Genomic DNA, 25,911 nt, shown 5'->3' with positions numbered 1-25,911 from the left:
TTATACTCTATATTATATGATATACACACATTTTATACTCTATATTATATGATATACACACATTTTATACTCTATAATCTATATTATATACACACATTTTATACTATATCCTATATGATGTACACACATTTTATACTGTACATTATACACACATTTTACACTACATTATATACACACATTTTATACTCCATACGATATGATATACACACATTTTATACTCTATATTATATGATATACACACGTTTTATACTCTATATTATATGATATACACACATTTTATACTCTATATTATATACACACATTTTATACTCTATACTATATGATGTACACACATTTTATACTCTATATTATATACACACATTTTATACTCTATACTATATGATATACATACATTTCATACTCTATACTATATGATATACACACATTTTATACTCTATATTATATACACATATATTATACTCTACATTATATACACACATTTTATACTCTATACTATATGATATACACACATTTTATACTCTATATTATATACACATATATTATACTCTACATTATATACACACATTTTATACTCGATATTATATACACACATTTTATACTCTATATTATATGATGTACACACATTTTATACTCTATATTATATACACACATTTTATACTCTATATTATATGATATACACACATTTTATACTCTATATTATATACACACATTTTATACTCTATACTAATGATGTACACACATTTTATACTCTATATTATATACACACATTTTATACTCTATACTATATGATATACATACATTTCATACTCTATACTATATGATATACACACATTTTATACTCTATATTATATACACATATATTATACTCTACATTATATACACACATTTTATACTCTATATTATATACACACATTTTATACTCTATACTATATGATGTACACACATTTTATACTCTATATTATATACACACATTTTATACTCTATACTATATGATATACATACATTTCATACTCTATACTATATGATATACACACATTTTACACTCTATATTATATACACATATATTATACTCTACATTATATACACACATTTTATACTTGATATTATATACACACATTTTATACTCTATATTATATGATGTACACACATTTTATACTCGATATTATATACACACATTTTATACTCTATATTATATGATGTACACACATTTTATACTCGATATTATATACACACATTTTATACTCTATATTATATGATGTACACACATTTTATACTCGATATTATATACACACATTTTATACTCTATACTATATGATGTACACACATTTTATACTCTATATTATATACACACATTTTATACTCTATACTATATGATATACATACATTTCATACTCTATACTATATGATATACACACATTTTATACTCTATATTATATACACATATATTATACTCTACATTATATGCACATATATTATACTCTATATTATATACACACATTTTATACTCTATATTATATACACATATATTATACTCTACATTATATACACACATTTTATACTCTATATTATATACACATATATTATCCAGCACTTGAAATACACACATTTTATACTCTATGTTATAGACACACATTTTATACTCTATATTATATCCACACATTTTATACTCTACATTATATACGCACATTTTATACTCCACATTATATACACACATTTTATACTCTACATTATATACACACATTTTATACTCTGTATTATATACACATATATTATCCAGCACTTGAAATACACACATTTTATACTCTTCATTATATACACATATATTATACTCTACATTATATACACACATTTTATACTCTGTATTATATACACATATATTATACTCTACATTATATACACACATTTTATACTCTATATTATATGATATACACACATTTTATACTCTATAATCTATATTATATACACACATTTTATACTCTATCCTATATGATGTATATACTCTGTATTATATACACATTTTATACTCTATATTATATACACATATATTATACTCTACATTATATACACACATTTTATACTCTATATTATATGATATACACACATTTTATACTCTATATTATATACACACATTTTATACTCTATACTATATGATGTACACACATTTTATACTCTATATTATATACACACATTTTATACTCTATACTATATGATATACACACATTTCATACTCTATACTATATGATATACACATATATTATACTCTACATTATATACACACATTTTATACTCTACATTATATACACACATTTTATACTCTATACTATATGATATACACACATTTTATACTCTATATTATATACACATATATTATACTCTATATTATATACACACATTTTATACTCTGTGTCGTGAAAATCAAGCTCAGACACGACTTGACCTCTGGGTAGGTTTAATATCATTTAGATCTGAAGTAACATCCTGTAAAAATACATTCATACAACAGGCATTAAAATCAGAGTATTTCATGGGCAAGGGTCGATTCCAATAGAGAGAACAATCACCGCAGCATTTAGGGGCGTACATACCATTCAAACTACAGGACTATGTCACAGTGAGTGCCGCTGGAGTGTACGGGCGCCCCGGTAGTCCCGGGTCTTATAGACGCCCCTTTTGAAGCGAGCACACCCTGGGTTCACCTTGGTATAATTTCACTACACTCTGTACTATATGATATACACACATTTTATACTCTATATTATATACACATATATTATACTCGACATTATATACACACATTTTATACTCTACATTTTATGCACACATTTTCTACCATGCATTATATACATACATTTTATACTGTACATTATATACACACATTATATACTGTATATTATATACACACATTTTATACTGTATATTATATACACACATTTTATACTGCATATTATATACACATATTTTATACTGTACATTATATACACACATTTTATACTGCATATTATATACACACATTTTATACTGTACATTACATACAAACATTTTATACTGTACATTATATACACACATTTTATGCTGTTGTAGCGTGGTGCTACGCACGCAACTTGTTTGCCAAAGAAGGTAAGCCACAACGCGTAGGATCAAAAGAGTCTTTATTGTAAAGCTCAAACTGTAGCACTGACTTGCTCGGGGCTGCGAGCCCCGTGTATATCCCGAGGCCACGCCTACCCCTCGGGCGTGGCCGACACCCTCTTGGTGCGCGGAATGATGTCACCGCACCAGCGAGCCATCGTGTCCACCACACGCGCCCCCCCCAGAATTCCCGCGCACCTGAAGGGTCAGTTTGCGGGGCAAACGGATGACCCGGCCGAAGCGCCCTCTGGCGGCTGGCGGCATCTGGGATGCCGGGATGCCATCTGGGATGCCGCTGGCAGCATCTGGGATGGGTGCAGGACAGGGTGGTGGCGGGGCTGGGCGGTGCCGGGGGTCCGCCCGCCGGGGGGCGGCTCTGACGCGGGGGCCGGCCCTGATGCGGGGGCCGAGCCACTGGCGGGGGGTGGTCCACGTCGAGGTGGGCCGGCTTGAGGCGGTCCACGGAAACGCGGTCAGGAGTACCGCCGATGTCCAGGGTGAAGTGTTTCGCCCCGGTCTCCAGCACGCGGAAGGGCCCGTCATACGGGGGCCGCAGCGGTGTCCGGTGGGCGTCGTGGCGGACGAACACGTATTCCGCCGTGCGAAGCTGCAGGGCGACGTGCGTTGGCGGGCACCCGTGGTGCGCCGTCGGCACCGGGGCGTACCTCCAGGCAGTCTCCTGCAGTGCGGAGCGCTGCTGCGCCGCGGACCATGGTGCCGTGGAGTCGGGGAGGAACTCGCCCGGCACCCGCAGCGGTTGTCCGAAGACCAACTCCGCCGCGGATGCGCGCAGGTCGTCCTTGGTTGCCGTCCTGAGGCCCAGCAGGACCCAGGGGAGCCTGTCGACCCAGCCGCCATCACGGAGGGTGGCCCGGAGCGCGGCCTTTAAGGAGCGATGGAAGCGCTCGCACAGGCCGTTGGCCTGGGGGTGGTAGGCCGTGGTGCGGTGCAGCTGAAGGCCGAGCCCCCGCGCGACTGCCCCCCAGAGCTCCGAGGTGAAATGGGGGCCGCGGTCGGATGAGATGTCCGAGGGGGCGCCGAACCGGGCAACCCAGGTGGTGATGAACGCCTGCGCGACATCCGCCGCCGTCGTCGCCGCCAAAGGCACGGCCTCCGGCCACCGGGTGGTGCGGTCCACCATGGTGAGGACGTGGGTGAAACCCCACGAGGGGGGCAGAGGTCCCACCAAGTCCACGTGAACGTGGTCGAACCGACCTTCGGGCACAGTAAACGGGGCCAACGGGGCCTGGGTGTGGCGGTGCACCTTCGCGCGCTGGCACGCGAGGCACGTCCTGGTCCAATCGCGGACGGTCTTCCGGAGGCCATGCCAGACGAACTTGTCGGCGACCAGCCTCTGGGAGGCCTTCGTGCCCGGGTGGGACAGGCCGTGGATGGCGTCAAAAACCCGGCGCTGCCAGCCCGCAGGCACGATGGGGCGAGGCCGACCGAGGGAGACGTCGCACAAGAGGGCCGTGCCCGCGCCGTCGAATGGCACCTCGGTGATGCGGAGGCCCGTGACGGCGGTCCGCAAGGCCTGGACGTCGGGGTCGGCGGTCTGGTCCGCCGCCATCCGGGCATAGTCGATCCCGAGGTGGACCGCGTGTGCGACGGACCAGGAAAGGCAATCCGCCACCGGGTTGTCCTTCCCCGCGACGTGCCGGATGTCCATCGTGTACTCGGACACGGCCGAGAGGTGACGCTGCTGCCGGGCCGACCACGGCTCGGTGACCTTGGCCATCGCGAAGACCAGGGGCTTGTGGTCGACAAAGGCTGTGAATGAACGGCACTCGAGTAGATGGCGGAAGTGCCGGACCGCCAGGTGGAGCCCGAGCAGCTCGCAGTCGAAGGTACTGTACCGCCATTCGTGCGGGCGGAGCTGCCGGCTGAAAAACGCCAGCGGCTGCCAAGCTCCCTTCACCCATTGCTCGTGCACCGCGCGCACCGCGTAGTCCGACGCGTCGGTGGTGAGGGCGATCGGTGCATCGGGCGCCGGGTGCGCGAGCATGGTGGCGTTAGCCAAGGCGAGCTTCGCGCCCGCGAACGGCACGTCCATCGGCTCGGTCCAAGCAACGTCACCTTTGCCCGGCTTCCCCCGGAGGGCCTCGTGCAGGGGGCGCAGGAGTTGGGCGACACGGGGCAGGAAACGGTGGTAAAGGTTCACCATGCCCAGGAACTCCTGGAGCCCCTTGATCGTGAGGGGGCGCGGAAACCCCCTGACCGACTCCACCTTGGCCGGTAAGGGGATGGCCCCGTGCCTGGTGACGCAGTGCCCCAAAAAGTCGATTTCGGCGACGCCGACCCGGCACTTGGCGGGGTTGATGATCAGGCCATGCTGGCCCAGGCGTTCGAAGAGCGTGCGGAGATGGCGGAGGTGCTCCTCACGGGACGCGCTTGCGACGAGGATGTCGTCCAGGTAGACATAAACGAAATCCAAGTCGCGCAAGACGCTGTCCATCAGCTGCTGGAACGCCTGAGCCGCATTCTTCAACCCGAAGGGCATCCGCAGAAACTCGAAGAGGCCAAATGGTGTAATGACGGCCGTCTTCGGTATGTCCTCCGGCCTGACGGGGACCTGGTGGTATCCGTGGATGAGGTCCACCTTGGAAAAGAGGGACATTTTCGCCAACCGGGCGGAAAAGTCCTGGATGTGAGGGACCGGGTAGCGGTCGGGGGTGGTAGCATCGTTGAGGCGGCGGTAGTCCCCGCACGGCCGCCATCCCCCACCGGGCTTCGGCACGATGTGCAGCGGCGATGCCCAAGCGTTCTTGGAGCGCTGCATGATGCCCAGCCGCTCCAGCGTGGCGAACTCCGCTTTCGCCACCGCGAGCTTCGTCGGCTCGAGGCGGCGTGCCCGGGCGTAGACCGGTGGTCCGACGGTGGGGATGTGATGCTCCACTCCATGCTCGATGGCCACCGCCAAGAAGGTGGGCCGCGTGAGGACCGGGAAACTGGCGAGGAGGCGGGTAAAGTCATCCACTGCCGGAAGCGTACAAACCAAACTCGCTGGGACGGAACCGTTTAGCAAGCCGCTTGGTGAGCCGCTTGGTGAGCCGCTCGGTGAGCCGCTCAATGAGCTGCTCAGCAAACAAGCGAGCGAGCTAAAGGTTTCGGCCTGGACGAGCCGTCTGTGCTTTACGTCGACCAGCAACCCATTTGCACATAGGAAGTCCGCACCGAGCAATGCCATGGGCACGCTGGCGGTTACGAACGTCCATTGAAAGCGCTGCCCTCCAAACCGCAGGGAGAGGCAGCGCTTACCGAATGTGCGTATGGGTGTACCGTTGGCTGCAAGCAACGCGGGGCCCCGGCCCGCGGTTCGCTTGTCGGACGTGTGGGCTGGGATGACGCTTACCTGTGCTCCTGTATCGCAGAGGAAGCGGCGCCCGGACAAGGTGTCCATGATGAATAAGAGGCTGCCGGAATTGCCGACGTTCAGGGCCGCTACCGAGCGTAGGCTCGGTCGTTTCCCGACTTGCCAAACGAGCACGGCGGGCAACACCTCTTAGCCTTGTGGCCGAACCTGGCGTGGAAACGGCACCAGGCTTGCGGCGGGAGCGGCGCAGGCCGCGGCTTTTGCCGCTGCAGTGGTGGTGGGCGGGGCGTGGCGGAGGCCACGAGGTGTGCATGTGCATCCGCCTCGGGATCCACGAGGTGTGCAGCCGCATCAGCCTCGGGATCCATGATGGCCGCACCGAAGCTCGCCCGCGTGTCACAAGCCACGAAAAACTTGTCGGCCTCGATGGCCAGAGCGCGGGGTTCCCCTATTTTGGAACCGGCCAACACGACGCGTACCTGTGCCGGTAGCTGGCGTAGAAAAAGTGCCCGGAATAAAAAATCCAGGGTTTGTCACCCAGCAACGACAGCATGTAGTCCATCCATACTGATGGTCGTGTGTCGTCGAGTTCGGGGAGGTCCAGGAGGCGGTCCGCCCGTTCGAACTCAGTGAGGCCGAACGTGGCGATGAGGAGACGTTTGAGCGCCCTGTACTTGTGCTCTTCCGGTGGGTGCCGCAGGATGGACACGACTCGGGCGGCCGTGCCGTGCCCGAGGGCGGCGATCACGTGATAGTAACGCGTCTCGTCCGCCGTTACTCCTCGAAGCTGGAACTGTGCTTCGGCCTGCACGAACCATACCTCGGCCTGGGCTTCCCAAAACTCAGGGAGCTTTACCGCGACCGCGTTGCTGGCCATGGCGCGTTCTGTGGTCAGCGACGGCTGAACCAAAAGGGGTCACCAGTGTAGCGTGGTGCTACGCACGCAACTTGTTTGCCAAAGAAGGTAAGCCACAATGCGTAGGATCAAAAGAGTCTTTATTGTAAAGCTCAAACTGTAGCACTGACTTGCTCGGGGCTGCGAGCCCTGTGTTTATCCCGAGGCCACGCCTACCCCACGGGCGTGGCCGACACCCTCTTGGTGCGTGGAATGATGTCACCGCGCCAGCGAGCCATCGTGTCCGCCACACTGTACATGATATACACACATATTATACTGTACATTTTATGCACACATTTCATACTGTATATCAGAGAGTACAGCAGTATCAGAGAGTATGCCAGAACTCTCTATGTAGGGATGGCATGAAAAATAAATGTCGGTCTCATCTGCTACATACAAAACTAAAGTTGGAGTATCTTCTTTAAAAAGTCACTTCGGCTACATTTGAGAGCCTACCTGGTATGTTCCTCTGATCTTATCTGATCACTTTACTATTCCAGAACATGGAAAAAAAAACAATTGAGATCAGTCAAAACAGGGAAATCATCTTCTCGTTCATCAACATTATAATAATAATAAGAAGAAAAAGACATAAAATGTCACAGCCCCTGCCGTGGTTTTCGTAATTTTGCTGTACAGTGTTAACTGCTGTCAGTCGGCCATCTTTAGTTGGATGACAAAACAAAAGCTTCATATGTATACTCTCATGTATTATCTTTGTGCCAAGATGTTAACGTTTAAGTATCAAAATGGCCGCCAGTCAGCCATATTGGATCTGATCTCGAAAGAAAAATGATGTGATTATGTAAACCATCATTCATTTATCTGCTTACCAAGATTGATCACGATCGGTAAATGCATTTCCAAGAAATGGTGGAGGACGTGTTCAATATCGGGGTTTTTTTTACAACTAAAATGGCTGCCAGTCTACCAGTCGGCCATCTTTGATCGCATATGAAAATAAAATGATATGCATATGTATATCATCATGTGTTGTCTTTGTGCTACGTATTAATAAAATCGGTCAATACATCTCCGAGATATGGTTGCAGATGCACGGACGGACGGACGAGACCAAATCCATAATCCCCCTAACGGACTAAGTCCAATGGTGGCTAATAATCATCCTCAGACGGCATATTTCTGAGCTGCCTCTATCAAAGACAATGATTCTGGCACCATACAACAGAGTTTTACTTTGTGCAGCATCCTGTGACATTGTAATTTTAATAGCTTGAAAAGATTCCACAAAAAGTACGCAAAATTACATTCCTTTGTAAAATAATAGGAAGGAATCCGAGGGGTGGGAGGGACTTTGACCAGGCGAATGGGGGTGGGGCCACTCTACATACATGCCTCAGTGTTATATATACAGTAGGCACCGATTTGCCTCAGGCCAATCCGACCTCTATGGGTGAAGTTAACGGTGGAATATCATCAGGAAGTGGGTGCAGTCAACGACAACAACCTACACTTATTTATATGAAGTACGTACTGTTTAGAATGTCAGATAATCTATAAAGTATGTTGAGTACCATTGCAGTGTGAACACCAGTGGCATATTGAGTGGATGCAAGGGGTTTTGATGGATTTGGGTGGATTAATGGGGGTAGAAAAGATCAAGCTTTTGCATGGGGAAAGATAAGAGATGGTGGTGAACAGGTGTTTTAAAGACCTGGAGGGAGGAGTGCGATTGAAGAGAGTGAGGGAGTTTGTTCTAGAGGTGGGAGAAAAGAGGAATGAAGGAGTGATGGTGAGCAGAGAGTCTTGATTTTGGCAGTTTGACGAGAAGAGGGTTGCTGGCAGATCTTGTGCGACCTGTAGGAATATTTGGGGGACATAGCACAGACAGAGCAGGAGAAGCAAGGCCAGAGAGGAGTCGGTAGAAGACAGAAAGACCACCAACCTGCCTGTGCTGAGTGAGTGAAAAGCCCTCGGAGTTTTTTTTTTCTTTTCTTTTGTATACAAGATCGAGGCTCATGAAAGAGCTAATAATAATCGCACAGAAAGACAAACCGACACATAAAACATATAACATGGGGAGCGGTAGACAAGATGGGGAGAGAGGGGGAAGGACACAAACACAACATTTGAGAGCAGGGACATCGAGAGATCTGTGGGAGGGAGACTGCTTTGGGGGGGGGGGGGGGGAGGCATGGGAAGTGGGGGTGGGAGAGGTATAAAACATATGGACACTGCCAGGGCTTCCAGGAAAGAAGTTGGAATTTCAAACAAGGTGGATCTGGGGTGAATTAGCGGGGGTAGAAATTTTTGCTTCATCGCGTGAGATTCCAATGATTCTGAAAGCTTTGGTTTCTACAGTGTGAAGCTGAGCTCGGTGTGAGGCAGGAGCACCGGCCCATAGGGGAGAGCAGTATTCCATCATGCTGCGGATGAAAGCTTTGTATGTGCTGAGGAGCTCAGAGGTGCCAAGGAAGTACTTCGCACGATGGAGGATGCACAGTCGACGACTAGCTTGGGAGGCCAGCTTGTAAATGTGGTTTTCCCGGGAAAGATCATTGCAGATAGTGAGACCCAAAAGCTTCAGTGACAGAACTTCTTCGAGAGGATTGTTGAGAAAGTAGATGGGAGGGTTTTCCAGATGGTCTTTTTGGAGAGATATAGTGAGAGTGTGAAATTTGTCAGGATTTAAAGACACGTTCCACTTGTTTGACCAGTTTGTGATTTTGTCCGGGGCTTCAGAGAGTGAAGAGGATGCAGACTGCCGATCTGAGGGATGAGGAATGGAGCAGCGGAGAGTGGAGTCATCAGCAAAGAGATAGAGAGGATTTTCCAGAGAGTCGGAGAGATCATTGATGAAGACTAGAAAAAGCACGGGGCCCAGAACACTGCCTTGGGGAATTTCAAATTGGGAGCAGACTGATTGGTCATTAATTTCAAGGATCTGTTTTGCAACTTTTTGTGTAAAGCGGTAATGTTGGCTGATTTCCAAGCAGATGTCAGTTGACCTTGAACAAAAGAGAGGGTGAAGAGAACAGAAAGAGGGTGTGAAAGAGCGGAAAAGCAGGACTTTAGCACCCGTGGGCTGATACAGAATCCAGTCCAGTTACAGAATCGGAGTCGAGGTTTGACAGAAACTTCTCCACGTTGTCAGGAGAGAAGGACACAGAGTCCAGGAGCAGCTGCGTACGACTGGGTAAGGTGGGTTCAGAGAGGGATGGGTTTGGGACACAATATTTTGAGGCAAACACAGCGTTGAATCATTCGGCTTTTTCATGTGCGGAGTCAGCTGTGTATCCTTTTGAGGTAAGGGAGGGGATGGAAGGAGAACAAACACCAAAAACAGATTTGACCAGATGCTTCCAGAATTTGGATGAGGGAGACAGGTTTGCGAGTTCAGTCTTGACAGTGGAGAGATGTTTCCTGGTTCTCCTGAGGGTAGACGCACACTTGTTCCGAGCTTTGTGAAAGGAAATGAGATTATGTTCCTTTTGATGTACCTTCCAGGAGGCAAAAGCAAGTTGTTTCAGGGCAACTTCCTCACCACAAGATTCAGGTGCCACGGACGGGAGGAAGCGTATGACGACTGAACACGAGATGGAATAAATCTGTGCATGAGAGGGAGCAATTTACTTTGGAAGAATTCCCAACAAGAGTTGATGTCAGAGGCAGTACAGATGGGAGACCAGGCCAGATGTTTGATGGCTGCATGAAGACCGTGCCAATCAACTTGAGTGAAATGCCAGACTCGTCGGCACTGAGGCGGCTGTCTGAGAATGGCCAGAGAGATGAGATATCCACTATAATGATCAAATGATCAGATGAACCAATTGGAGCTGAAGAACAGCAGACAGTTGCAGGGAATTAGTCAAAACCAAGTCCAGAAGAGATGACTGATATCCTGGTTGGGAAATTGACAGATTGTGTCAGTCCCAATGAGTCGCAGAATTCCTTTGCTTAGGAGCCATGACTGGAGCGAGAGGTACCCACACCCAGCCAGCTGGCATGATGACAATTTAAATCACCACATATGAGGAAGAGAGTTTGAATGAGTGGATAGAAGTTGGTCCATGTTGTCAGACAGTGAGATGTAGATGGAGTCATCACTGTTTGGTGGATGGTACAGAACACATATGAACATAAGGTGGGAGCGTAGGGGAAGCCATAGCTAGAGGTACTCCTGGGGGTGTGGTAGAGAGAGGGCAGTGTAAGGAGAGTGAGGAAGAGAGTTTTTTATAAAGATAGCAACCCCACCACCAGTACGAGGCTCAGGTCTATCATACCGGAGGGGGAAGTAACCAGGGAGAGATATTAAGGAATTGGAGACTTCTTGAAGGAGGAAGGTTTCTGTTAAGCAGATGAAGTCTGGTTTGTCAGAAGCAAACTTTTTGGAGAGATCAATCAGGTGGGAGTGAAGGCCCCGGATGTTTGATGTCTAAATCGTTAAGGAATAAGGAGTGAGTCCATCAGGTACCATAGATGGGAGGATAGCGTGAGGGTAAGATGAGGGAGAAGAGGAGGTATGGAAAGCAGTTGACAATATGTTGGAGATTGCAGAAGAGCTAGGAGAGAGGGCAGGATGAGGAGGAGGACAAATGGCTAGGTGGTGATGGGGGTGAGGCACAGTGAAGAGTAATATGGGGAGGGGGGGAAGCAGAGGAAAGTAGAAGAAAGGAGAATACCTAGGGCTTGTTTTCAACATGGGATGAAGGAGTTCATCTTGGGGGAAGTATATTCATGGTGCACTCTGGGTGCTGCAGGTGCCACCATTTTCCTTTTTTTGATTCATTGAGTTATTTTAAAGAGAAATACCCCCCTTCCTCTCCCACTCCCTGAGCAACCCACCAGTTTTATCCAACCTGTGGGATTTATCCAATCAACAGGGTTTATCCACGTTTAGATTCAAAACTGGATTTGTACCCACAACCAACGTGCTAACAATCCAATGTCATCATTACCAGGTGACTTGCGAAGTTATGGCTCCACGAGAACAACTGCTAGTGATTTGGGAAAATGGAAACGGAATATCATGAGATTCCAAGCATTGTATGATGTTATATTTGTAGATCTGAGATACACAGAGACTGATACCTTGTATTCATCACATAAACTTTACTTTCCCTCCACTTGCTGTCATCTTGAAGTGTTGCCCTTTCCTGTTACTGCACAATAGCGTTTATTTGCCTTCACTGTGACAAGGACAATGAAGACAATGATAAAAATGACAGTGGTAAAAAGACAATGATAAAGGAGACAATGATAAAGGAGTCAATGATAAAAGAGACAATGATAAAAACAACAATGATAAAAACGACAATGATAAAGGAGACAATGATAAAAACGATAATGATGATAAAGGAGACGATGATAAAAGAGAATGATAAAAGAGACAATGATAAAGGAGACAATGATAAAAACGACAATGATAAAGGAGACAATGATAAAAAGGACAATGATAAAAACGACAATAATATAGGAGACAATGATAAAAACGACAAAGAGAAAGGAGACTGATAAAAACGACAATGATAAATTAGACGATAATAAAGGAGACAATGATAAAGGAGATAATGATAAAGGAGACAATGATAAAGGAGATGATGATAAAAACGACAATGATAAATGAGACAATGATAAATGAGACAATGATAAAGGAGATAATGATAAAGGAGACAATTATAAAAATACAATTATAAAGGAAACAATGATAAAGGAGACGATGGTAAAAACGACAATGATAAAAACGACAATAATATAGGAGACAATGATAAAAACGACAATGATAAAAACGACAATAATATAGGAGACAATGATAAAAACGACAATGATATAGGAGACAATGATAAAAACGATAATGACAAAGGAGACTGATAAAAACGACAATGAGACAATGATAAAGGAGACAATGATAAAGGAGACAATGATAAAAAATACAATGATAAAGGAGACAATTATAAAGGAGACAATGATAAAAACGACATGATAAAAACGACAATGATAAATGAGACAATGATAAAATAAACAGTGATAAAGGAGACAATGATAAAGGAGGCAATGATAAAGGAGACGATGATAAAAACGACAATGATAAAAACGACAATGATAAAAACGACAATAATATAGGAGACAATGATTAAAACGACAATGATAAAAACGACAATAATATAGGAGACAATGATAAAAACGACAATAATATAGGAGACAATGATAAAAACGACAATGATAAAGGAGACTGATAAAAACGACAATGATAAATGAGACAATGATAAAGGAGACAATGATAAAAATGCAATGATAAAGGAGACAATGATAAAAACGACAATGATAAAAACGACAATAATATAGGAGACAATGATAAAAACGATAATGACAAAGGAGACTGATAAAAACGACAATGATAAATGAGACAATGATAAAGGAGACAATGATAAAGGAGATAATGATAAAGGAGACAATGATAAAAATACAATGATAAAGAAGACAATGGTAAGGGAGACAATGATAAAAATGATAATGATGATAAAGGAGACAATGATAAAAAGACAATGATAAAAGAGACAATGATAAAGGAGTCAATGATAAAAGAGACAATGATAAAAACGACAATGATAAAGGAGACAATGATAAAAACGATAATGATGATAAAGGAGACGATGATAAAAGACAATGATAAAAGAGACGATGATAAAAACGACAATGATAAAAACGACAATAATATAGGAGACAATGATAAAAACGACAAAGAGAAAGGAGACTGATAAAAACGACAATGATAAATGAGACGATGATAAAGGAGACAATTATAAAAAGAGACAATGATAAAGGAGACAATGATAATGATGAAAAGGAGACAATGATAAAAAGACAATGATAAAAGAGACAATGATAAAGGAGCCAATGATAAAGGAGACGATGATAAAAGAGACGATGATAAAAACGACAATGATAAAAACGACAATAATATAGGAGACAATGACAAAGGATACTGATAAAAACGACAATGATTACGGAGACAATGATAAAGGAGATAATGATAAAGGAGACAATGATAAAAAATACAATGATAAAGGAGACAATGATAAAGGAGACGATGATAAAAGAGACGATGATAAAAACGACAATGATAAATGAGACAATGATAAAGGAGACAATGATAAAGGAGACAATGATAAAAACGATAATGACGATAAAGGAGACGATGATAAAAACGACAATGATAAATGAGACAATGATAAAAACGACAATAATAAAGGAGACAATGATAAAAACGACAATGACAAAGGAGAATGATAAAAACCAAAATAATAAAGGAGACAATTATAAAAACGACAATGCTAAAGGAGACATTGATAAAATAAACAGTGATAAAGGATACAATGATAAACAACATTGATAAAGGAGACAATGATAAACACCACAATGATAAAGGAGACAATTATAAAGGAGACAATGATAAAAACGACAAGGATAAATGAGACAATGATAAAATAAACAGTGATAAAGGATACAATGATAAAAACAACATTGATAAAAACAACAATGATAAAGGAGACAATGATAAACACCACAATGATAAAGGAGACAATGATACAGGAGACAATGATAAAAACAACATTGATAAAAACAACAATGATAAAGGAGACAATTATAAAAACGACAAGGATAAATGAGACAATGATAAAATAAACAGTGATAAAGGAGACAATGATAAAAACAACATTGATAAAAACAACAATGATAAAGGAGACTGATAAACACCACAATGATAAAGGAGACAATGATAAAAACGACAATGATAAAATAAACAGTGATAAAGGAGACAATGATAAAGGAGACGATGATAAAAACAACAATGATAAAGGAGACTGATAAAAACGACAATGATAAATGAGACTGATAAAATAAACAGTGATAAAGGAGACAATAATAAAGGAGACAATGATAAAGGAGACGATGATAAAGGAGACTGATAAAAACAACAATGATAAAGGAGACTGATAAAAACGACAATGATAAAATAAACAGTGATAAAGGAGACAATGATAAAGGAGACAATGATAAAGGAGACAATGATAAAAACAACAATGATAAAGGAGACTGATAAAAACGACAATGATAAAAACGACAATGATAAAGGAGACAATGATAAAGGAGACTGATAAAAACGACAATGATAAAAACGACAATGATAAAGGAGACTGATAAAAACGACAATGATAAAGGAGACAATGATAAAGGAGACTGATAAAAACGACAATGATAAAAACGACAATGATAAAGGAGACAATGAGTTTCTTTTAAAATCTCAACCTAACTTTCAAATGTCTACACCTGGATTAATTTTCATTTCCACATCGTGTCTGAACTTGAGTTTCTGTATTGTCATGATTTACACCAATCATCATACAAACATATATTTTGCATAAATTTATTTGTAATATTGGTGATATTATTTGTTTGTAATCTAAAAAGGTTGAAGTGGTGCAAAGCTCTAAATGGTCAAGGGTCCAAGCTGTCTAATCGGTCTGAAGGGTGTAAGGGGTCAAAAGGGAATTAAGGGGTGTAAAGGTTTAAAGGGAAAAAATGTTGGAAGGGTGAAGGGATCTAAAGGTGCCTAAAGTATTGAAAGGGTCTTAAAGGTAAAAGTGGTCTTAAGGGTCTTGGGGTTCCTCAGGATCTTGGGGTCTAATCTGTCTAAAGGGTCTTATGGGTCTTAATGGTCTTTTGGGTATTTTGGGTCTTCAGGCATTATGGTTCTTCAGGGTCTTTTATGCCTACGTGGTCTTTTGGGTCTTTAATTGTCTTCAGCATATGTGGGTATTTTAGGTCTTCGGGATTGTCGAGGTCTTTTGGGTCTTTGACGTCTTCGTGGTCTCCTGGATCATCATTGTCTTTAAGGTTCTTTTTGGTATTTTGAGGCTTTGGCACCTTTGGTATTTTATGGTCTTCAAGGTCTTTTGGGTATTTTGGGTCTTTGGCATCGTCTGGGTCTTTAGGGATTTTTGGGGTCTTTGAGGTCTTTAGGGTATTTTGTGTATTTGGGGGTCTTCTGGTTATGTTGGGTCCTCTTGAGTCTTTAATGGTCTTTGGGTTCTTCAGGGTCTTCGTGGTCGTTCGGGGTCTTGGTAGTCTTGGTAGTCTTAGGGGGCTTGGGGGACTTAAAGGGTCTTCAAAGGTCTAAGGGATCTCAGCAGTCCAAAGGGTCGAAAGGTATGTTCCAACAGTGCGTAATTAATAGATGTACATAATTAAAAGACAGGATGCAACCGGCATTCAAACAGTACGTAATTAATAGATATATAATTACAGTTTCACTTGTTCCCAGATGTATGTACGGGTTTTCCCGGACCGTGTTTTTCGGTTATATAGATATATATATCAAGTAATGAACGGCGGTTGAGAATTATATCCACGACATCCATTTTTCTGTTCTCCAACCGATAGCTTTGTCTTTGAAAAACTCATCGTTTCGCCCAGCAACCCAGCGTGCACTGGGCCTCCACAAGCCTTCATCAAGAGAAGTTCCTTGGTCATTGTTTACCTCCTCCCAGATCTACCTGGGGGAAGGGGTGGGCCTATTCTATCAACCAATCACAAAGCTGAGTTGCGAGACCTCGTGACCATAGACCCGTGAGAGGCTTGTGTTGCCAGTGTTTTGTGTGTTTGAGCGGTGTATTGTGTTTTGTTATCCATGTTGACTGTGTCGGTTATGTCCCACTTTGTCCTAGTCCTCCTCCCGGCATCGGTGTCTCTCTAGTTTGCCTCTGTCTCGCCACATCAACCGCCAGGGTTGTGGGAACGTTTGTGAATAACGAAATGACGTCAAAGCACCCCATGGATTCGTGTGGATGGATTGTGGTGTGTGCTATTCCATGGATTCGTGTGGATGGATTGTGGTGTGTGCTATTCCATGGATTCGTGTGGATTGATTGTGGTGTGTGCTATTCCATGGATTCGTGTGGATGGATTGTGGTGTGTGCTACTCCATGGATTCGGGTGGATGGATTGTGGTGTGTGCTATTCCATGGATTCGTGTGGATGGATTGTGGTGTGTGCTATTCCATGGATTCGTGTGGATGGATTGTGGGGTGTGCTATTCCATGGATTCGTGTGGATGGATTGTGGTGTGTGCTATTCCATGGATTCGTGTGGATGGATTGTGGTGTGTGCTATTCCATGGATTCGTGTGGATGGATTGTGGTGTGTGCTACTCCATGGATTCGTGTGGATGGATTGTGGTGTGTAATATTCCATGGATTCGTGTGGATGGATCGTGGTGTGTGCTACTCCATGGATTCGTGTGGATGGATCGTGGTGTGTGCTATTCCATGGATTCGTGTGGATTGATTGTGGTGTGTGCTATTCCATGGATTCGTGTGGATGGATCGTGGTGTGTGCTACTCCATGGATTCGTGTGGATGGATTGTGGTGTCTGCTATTCCATGGATTCGTGTGGATGGATTGTGGTGTGTGCTATTCCATGGATTCGTGTGGATGGATTGTGGTGTGTGCTATTCCATGGATTCGTGTGGATGGATTGTGGTGTGTGCTACTCCATGGATTCGTGTGGATGGATTGTGGTGTCTGCTATTCCATGGATTCGTGTGGATGGATTGTGGTGTGTGCTATTCCATGGATTCGTGTGGATGGATTGTGGTGTGTGCTATTCCATGGATTCGTGTGGATGGATTGTGGTGTGTGCTACTCCATGGATTCGTGTGGATGGATTGTGGTGTGTAATATTCCATGGATTCGTGTGGATGGATCGTGGTGTGTACTACTCCATGGATTCGTGTGGATGGATCGTGGTGTGTGCTATTCCATGGATTCGTGTGGATTGATTGTGGTGTGTGCTATTCCATGGATTCGTGTGGATGGATCGTGGTGTGTGCTACTCCATGGATTCGTGTGGATGGATTGTGGTGTCTGCTATTCCATGGATTCGTGTGGATGGATTGTGGTGTGTGCTATTCCATGGATTCGTGTGGATGGATTGTGGTGTGTGCTATTCCATGGATTCGTGTGGATGGATTGTGGTGTGTGCTACTCCATGGATTCGTGTGGATTGATGGTGGTGTGTGCTATTCCATGGATTCGTGTGGATGGATTGTGGTGTGTGCTACTCCATGGATTCGTGTGGATGGATTGTGGTGTGTAATATTCCATAGATTCGTGTGGATGGATCGTGGTGTGTGCTACTCCATGGATTCGTGTGGATGGATCGTGGTGTGTGCTACTCCATGGATTCGTGTGGATGGATCGTGGTGTGTGCTATTCCATGGATTTGTGTGGATGGATCGTGGTGTGTGCTACATGGATTCGTGTGGATGGATCGTGGTGTGTGCTACTCCATGGATTCGTGTGGATGGATTGTGGTGTGTGCTACTCCATGGATTCATGTGGATGGATCGTGGTGTGTGCTACTCCATGGATTCGTGTAGATGGATCGTGTTGTGTGCTATTCCATGGATTCGTGTGGATGGATCGTGGTGTGTGCTATTCCATGGATTTGTGTGGATGGATCGTGGTGTGTGCTACATGGATTCGTGTGGATGGATCGTGGTGTGTGCTACTCCATGGATTCGTGTGGATGGATTGTGGTGTGTGCTACTCCATGGATTCGTGTGGATTGATTGTGGTGTGTGCTATTCCATGGATTCGTGTGGATGGATTGTGGTGTGTGCTACTCCATGGATTCGTGTGGATGGATCGTGGTGTGTGCTATTCCATGTATTCGTGTGGATGGATCGTGGTGTGTGATACTCCATGGATTCGTGTGGATGGATTGTGGTGTGTGCTATTCCATGGATTCGTGTGGATGGATCGTGGTGTGTGCTACTCCATGTATTCGTGTGGATGGATCGTGGTGTGTGCTACTCCATGTATTCGTGTGGATGGATCGTGGTGTGTGCTATTCCATGGATTCGTGTGGATTGATTGTGGTGTGTGCTATTCCATGGATTCGTGTGGATGGATTGTGGTGTGTGCTACTCCATGGATTCGTGTGGATGGATTGTGGTGTGTGCTATTCCATGGATTCGTGTGGATTGATTGTGGTGTGTGCTATTCCATGGATTCGTGTGGATGGATTGTGGTGTGTGCTACTCCATGGATTCGTGTGGATGGATTGTGGTGTGTAATATTCCATGGATTCGTGTGGATGGATCGTGGTGTGTGCTACTCCATGGATTCGTGTGGATGGATCGTGTTGTGTGCTATTCCATGGATTCATGTGGATGGATCGTGGTGTGTGCTACATGGATTCGTGTGGATGGATCGTGGTGTGTGCTACTCCATGGATTCGTGTGGATGGATTGTGGTGTGTGCTACTCCATGTATTCGTGTGGATGGATCGTGGTGTGTGATACTCCATGGATTCGTGTGGATGGATTGTGGTGTGTACTATTCCATGGATTCGTGTGGATGGATCGTGGTGTGTGCTACTCCATGTATTCGTGTGGATGGATCGTGGTGTGTGCTACTCCATGTATTCGTGTGGATGGATCGTGGTGTGTGCTATTCCATGGATTCGTGTGGATTGATTGTGGTGTGTGCTATTCCATGGATTCGTGTGGATGGATTGTGGTGTGTGCTACTCCATGGATTCGTGTGGATGGATTGTGGTGTGTGCTATTCCATGGATTCGTGTGGATTGATTGTGGTGTGTGCTATTCCATGGATTCGTGTGGATGGATTGTGGTGTGTGCTACTCCATGGATTCGTGTGGATGGATTGTGGTGTGTAATATTCCATGGATTCGTGTGGATGGATCGTGGTGTGTGCTACTCCATGGATTCGTGTAGATGGATCGTGTTGTGTGCTATTCCATGGATTCGTGTGGATGGATCGTGGTGTGTGCTACATGGATTCGTGTGGATGGATCGTGGTGTGTGCTACTCCATGGATTCGTGTGGATGGATTGTGGTGTGTGCTACTCCATGGATTCGTGTGGATGGATTGTGGTATGTGCTACTCCATGGATTCGTGTGGATGGATTGTGGTCTGTGCTACTCCATGGATTCGTGTGGATGGATTGTGGTATGTGCTACTCCATGGATTCGTGTGGATGTATTGTGGTGTGTGCTATTCCATGGATTTGTGTGGATTCATTGTGGTGTGTGCTATTCCATGGATTCGTGTGGATGGATCGTGGTGTGTGCTATTCCATGGATTCGTGTGGATTGATTGTGGTGTGTGCTATTCCATGGATTCGTGTGGATGGATTGTGGTGTGTGCTACTCCATGGATTCGTGTGGATGGATCGTGGTGTGTGCTATTCCATGGATTCGTGTGGATGGATCGTGGTGTGTGCTACTCCATGGATTCGTGTGGATGGATCGTGGTGTGTGCTACTCCATGGATTCGTGTGGATGGATTGTGGTGTGTGCTATTCCATGGATTCGTGTTGATGGATCGTGGTGTGTGCTACTCCATGGATTCGTGTGGATGGATTGTGGTGTGTGCTATTCCATGGATTCGTGTGGATGGATCGTGGTGTGTGCTACTCCATGGATTCGTGTGGATGGATCGTGGTGTGTGCTACTCCATGGATTCGTAGATTATGGATGAGTAGAGTTCAACACCAAGAGAATGTTGGTTGCCGTTTATTCATGTATCTATCATCACCTACTACTACATGTAGTGTAGCGCTCGTTTCATGTTTGACTAGAAATCCACAGCAATAATTATCATGTAAGGCTCTCCCATTTGCCGATGATATTTGGCTTCTCCTTCAGAATACCAACTGCAACTACTTCTTGAACTTCCGAGTGGGCCTCTCCTCGGCAGTAGGACTCTTACCGCAGGTACTGCATATCGGATATGACTCATCTGTGGTACTCAGCTCCTCAACACAGCCACAGAAATAGCACACATCTTCATAGCCAGCCGTGTAGTATGGCTTCTCTGTCGCATCGTTGCATGTGAGATTGGCTTTGGCGTAGACATTATTGAAGACGTTTGCCTCATTGGTCTCCTGCAGATCGGCGAATTTCGAGCCACACGTGTAAATGATATCAGTAAGGACATGTTCAATCTGTTCGCGTTGTACCTTGGTGAGTTTCTTCTTACTGTACAGACAGCGCCATTTCTCGCATTCATCACACTGCACAACGACACCAGTGTTCTTTGCATGGTGGCCACTTGGTGCAAAAGGAATGCCATGTTTTTTCGTCTGTTTTGTCTTCAAAGATGGACGGAACTTTTCACTAGTTTGAGTCCCATAGACTTCATCGAATGCTTTGTAGTGTTCTGTGTCTGATGGCTCTGGATCTGGCAAGTGATGGAGTGAGTTAAACACCTCTGTTGGTAACCTGGGTGGTTTGCAGATGTTACAGGCTGCATCTCCACATTTCTTAACGCTGAAAGAGTAGTGTCTCGACTGGCAATGACTTTTCAGAAAGTCGGTGATTGCAGGTTTGCCTTCAATGGATTTCATGGTTGTATCTGCCCTTCGTAACGTGTCGTCTATCTTTAGTACATTCTCCCAAAGTGTATCCAAATCTGTGGAATCGGCTGCCGGAAAGACATAGAAAGGCTCGTCTTTTATTTCAAGTGCCATCAGCAGTTTACTCAACAGGGCTATTGGTTGTTGCAAGGAATCAGAGATTGTTTGTTTTATTGCAGGATTCTTCTCTGTGAGCTTTCGAATATCTTCCATCTTCTTGCAGGCTTTTAGTTGATCCTCCATATCCGTGACAGATCTCATCATACCAATGCTCTGTAGGGCACAGTTCATAACTGACATTATGCGCTCTGCGGGATTCTTCCAGCTATGATATGATGGTGTTCTTACAGCTAGCAAGTAGTCCAGGTCATTTTGAAGAAATAAAGCCAAAAGAGCACATTTGGTCTGTAGGGGAAATGGAAGGGGAGACTCAAGACTCCAATATGACCGAAACAGCTTTATAAAGTAAGGATTTATTATTATTTGGTATGTCACTTGTTTCAATTCAATAATTACTACAATAGCTAAACGGATTGTTAATTCAAGTCATTGGTTCTTCTTCTCCGGCCGGTCCTCTCTCAGCGCTGTTCATAGGGTTCCGTTCCGTTCCGTAGGTCAGAGCTTCTGGACACAAGTCCTCCTGACTCATCGTTTGCTCTGGTTTTTATTGGTCTTGTCGCGCTAATCCTTTCTCCGCTAATGCCCCGAGGTCATGCATGCACCGAGTCCTGGCATCAGCTCGCTCCCCTCCTGCTGCGAGTTCCGTTTACCAAACGATAGGGGGGTGCTCCAGCCTGGGGCTGTGACCAGGTGGACAAGAGATTACCATGTTCGTGCACATTCTTGGCATCCATTTACGAAATCGTTACCAGTCTTTAATCAATGAGTTACCAGTGCCAAGAGATAAGTTACACTGAGTTACACTTCCACAATTCCCTCATCTTTTTGTTTTTGTTTATATTAACCATTAATCTAAACATCAATATAAGTAAACAGTCAATCACTACAAGTAAACATCATTACAAGTATAAGTAAATAATCAATCACTGCAAGTAAACATCATTACAAGTATAAGTAAATAATCAATCACTGCAAGTAAACATCATTACTTTGGTAATCAAATTCCCTTAGGCATACACCGTCATCCTGCAAGAATCACAAAACATTTCGTTGGTCATTGACTCCTTCCATATTGTTCAATCTATTGCATTTGCATCACAAATATATTTTCAAAACAACACTTCACCATCACCAAGATACAACAATTTCACTTCATTTTCAAGTTTTGTAAAGCATCTGCACCATCTGGCAAAAAACGTTTGCCTCCACACAAATGTTGACTTTGTTTGAAAGGAAGGGCTGATCACTTGTGTTTGAATCCAGGTATGAAACATTTTCTCCTAATGTCTTCATAGCTCCTGCACTACTTCGTGTAGGATTTCGCTGTTGTGGTAACATTGCGGAGTCATAGACTGACCCTGCTCTCCTTGTAGCATTCTTGCCACTTTTTGCTGTAAACCATTGTAATTCCTGAACAAGGCCTTCACCCAGTTGTAGTCGACTTGCCTCCTCCCTCATTGTGAGTGGGCAGCAAGTATTGGTGTGACGTTGATTGGCCAGCAAGATGTGGAACAGGGATGCCGGATGCATCCACAATGATGTTGGGACCATGGTGTTCAGGTCATCCATGGTCCATACCAGGAGTGGCCCGCAGAATCGCGCACAGCTGTTGTGAAAAGGCACAGCCATTTGTTTGCAGCTCCATGCTGGCTCCCCGGAAGTTGGTGAAGTAATAACATATGTCCCCGCATTTCACAGAGGTTGCGGGTAAAATGTCGTTGTCCTGCAACTTCTGATGTGATGAATGTTCGAAGCCTTCGAACAAGAGTAAGTGATCGCCTTTCTTTCATATGTTGCAGTGTGATCCAGGCAAATGGTCACATAAATTTCCTTGGTGAAGGTAAGCATTCATCTCCAAGTTACACGGGAGAATGTCTTCATCATTCTTTGAGAAAGAGGGTGTATGCCATGATTAACTTCATTTTTAGCCACAAATTTTCTTTCTCGAACTTCTTCCCAATTCCGTTAGCACTTCCTTCAAAATGTGATCTCGTCTTATCCTTATGCTCAGTCACATCTGAATCTGCTTTCCGCACACACTGAATCAGATAGGGTACATCTTACCATGAAATCAGCATAATCATGTATATCTTCCGACAGTTTCACATTCAACAATTTGTTGTTTTTCCTTAACACAAAAAGTTATATTCATTTATATGCGTCACACAAATAATATTCAATCAGGTATGTATTTTATTACTAAACTAAGAATAGCATCCACAATTGCTTTCAGGTTAATATAGTTCAAAAATTAACTCATGCAGGTATTTTAGCACTACTCTAAGAAAATAAATTGTATATGATTACAATCACAAACGGGAATACCTAATTCCCAACAACAATTTTCCCAAACCAACAAATTAAGCATAATGTATTATTACCATAATTCCTCTCCACTTTTTTCTTTTCCCTCTTTTTTTTTTTTTTTTTTCTAACAGTGTGTCACTCGTGGTGATATGAGTTCACTGATATTGTAATTGACACAACTCATAACATTGTCGTTATGCCATTATCTTAATTCTACTGTATCCATTTGCAACATCACTTGATTTAATCTTTTAATCTCAGTATTTATGCCGCCATAAAAGTCTTCCTTTTCTGGTTCCACATTTCTTTCCTCATTTGTCACTTCATGCGTTATCATCGTGTTGTTGGTTACCTTATTCAAATACACCATCACTAAGGCTTTCAAGCAAGCCACCACTAAAACAATTGCCAATATAACTACTAAACCAACAAACAAGTCTGCTACTCCTTGTATATATTCATACCTATGACATAATTATATGTTGATGACATTCAACATTATATACCAAACTAACAAGCTTCCTAAAAGGTAAATAAAGAAAATCCCTTAATATGTAACATAAATCAGATTATTTGTCTTACCCTGATCCCCCTATCTCCCGGGGTTGAACTCAATCCCCTGATCATGAGTGTAGTTGTGATAAATTTTTCACTCATGTTGTATTAATATCAGCAGGTAATTGTATGTCATGTAGGCAAATAAATGTCACTATCCCAAGTAGGAATATCACATGTTGAAAATGTAATGTTTATCAATGCAAGGGGTGTTAAAATGTAATTCAAATGACTGTAAATCACGACTATCATTTATCTGCCACTGAATGTTCTGCTGGGCTGCTAGGTGCAGCCTCATTTTCTGTGGGATCGTCCACCTTAGCCCCATGTGCTTGTTTGCAATGAGGGGCATGAATCCAACTTTCTATTTTGGGTCCATATTCGTTTCTATTCTTATCAATCTCCTATGGTTTATCATTTCGTTCCAAGATACCGCAACCAAAGGTTTTAACCAAAGCTCTACCAAACTATTTCCAATTTGAACAAAAATGCCAGTGAAACAATGATTCGAAGAATTAACTTCAAGGGGTCAATAAATTTATTCTATAGCCAGATCTAATTTTCCCATCCAATAGTTTGCCTTGCCACATGTCATATTATAACACTTTAATAAACCTTCGAAAAATGTTTCCCATCTCAACAAATTTCCTTTTTTCAAATAGCCATGTGTAACTTGCGTATTTAACTACAATTTCCTCTCAATTTGTTTGGCCTAACTGGCCGCAAAAGTGGCTGCCAGCATGCAGTACCGTTTTTTATCTACCAAGGAAGTATTCGTCCACACAAGACCTCTACCAAAATGTTGTTTGTAAAAACAAATCTGGGATTTCTGATTACATGGATGCACACTCTCAGGACATTTTCCGGCTGCTGTTAACAATCCACTACGATAAATTAATTCCTTTACCCACAATCAAATAATTAGTACAAATTGAGGATATTATCCCTATCACATTCTTTTATAGATTCATTATGTTGGATCTAATTTTTCCCAATAATTTTCCACTGCTGTAAGGAAGAACAATAGCTCTCATAAGTCTTAGTAATATCGTACTTAATTTGCCCAGCATCGAATAATTTATTTACTATCCTTTCTCATCTGTTAACCAGTGACTTTGTTTGAACTCCAGAACTGAAAACCCACAATAGTTCAAACCAGCAAAATTTTCTTTACTATTT

Source organism: Myxine glutinosa, chromosome 14, assembly GCF_964187855.1.
Source record: "Myxine glutinosa chromosome 14, kmMyxGlut1.1, whole genome shotgun sequence".
NCBI lineage: Eukaryota > Metazoa > Chordata > Myxini > Myxiniformes > Myxinidae > Myxine > Myxine glutinosa.
Note: the sequence above shows the minus strand (reverse complement) of the source record.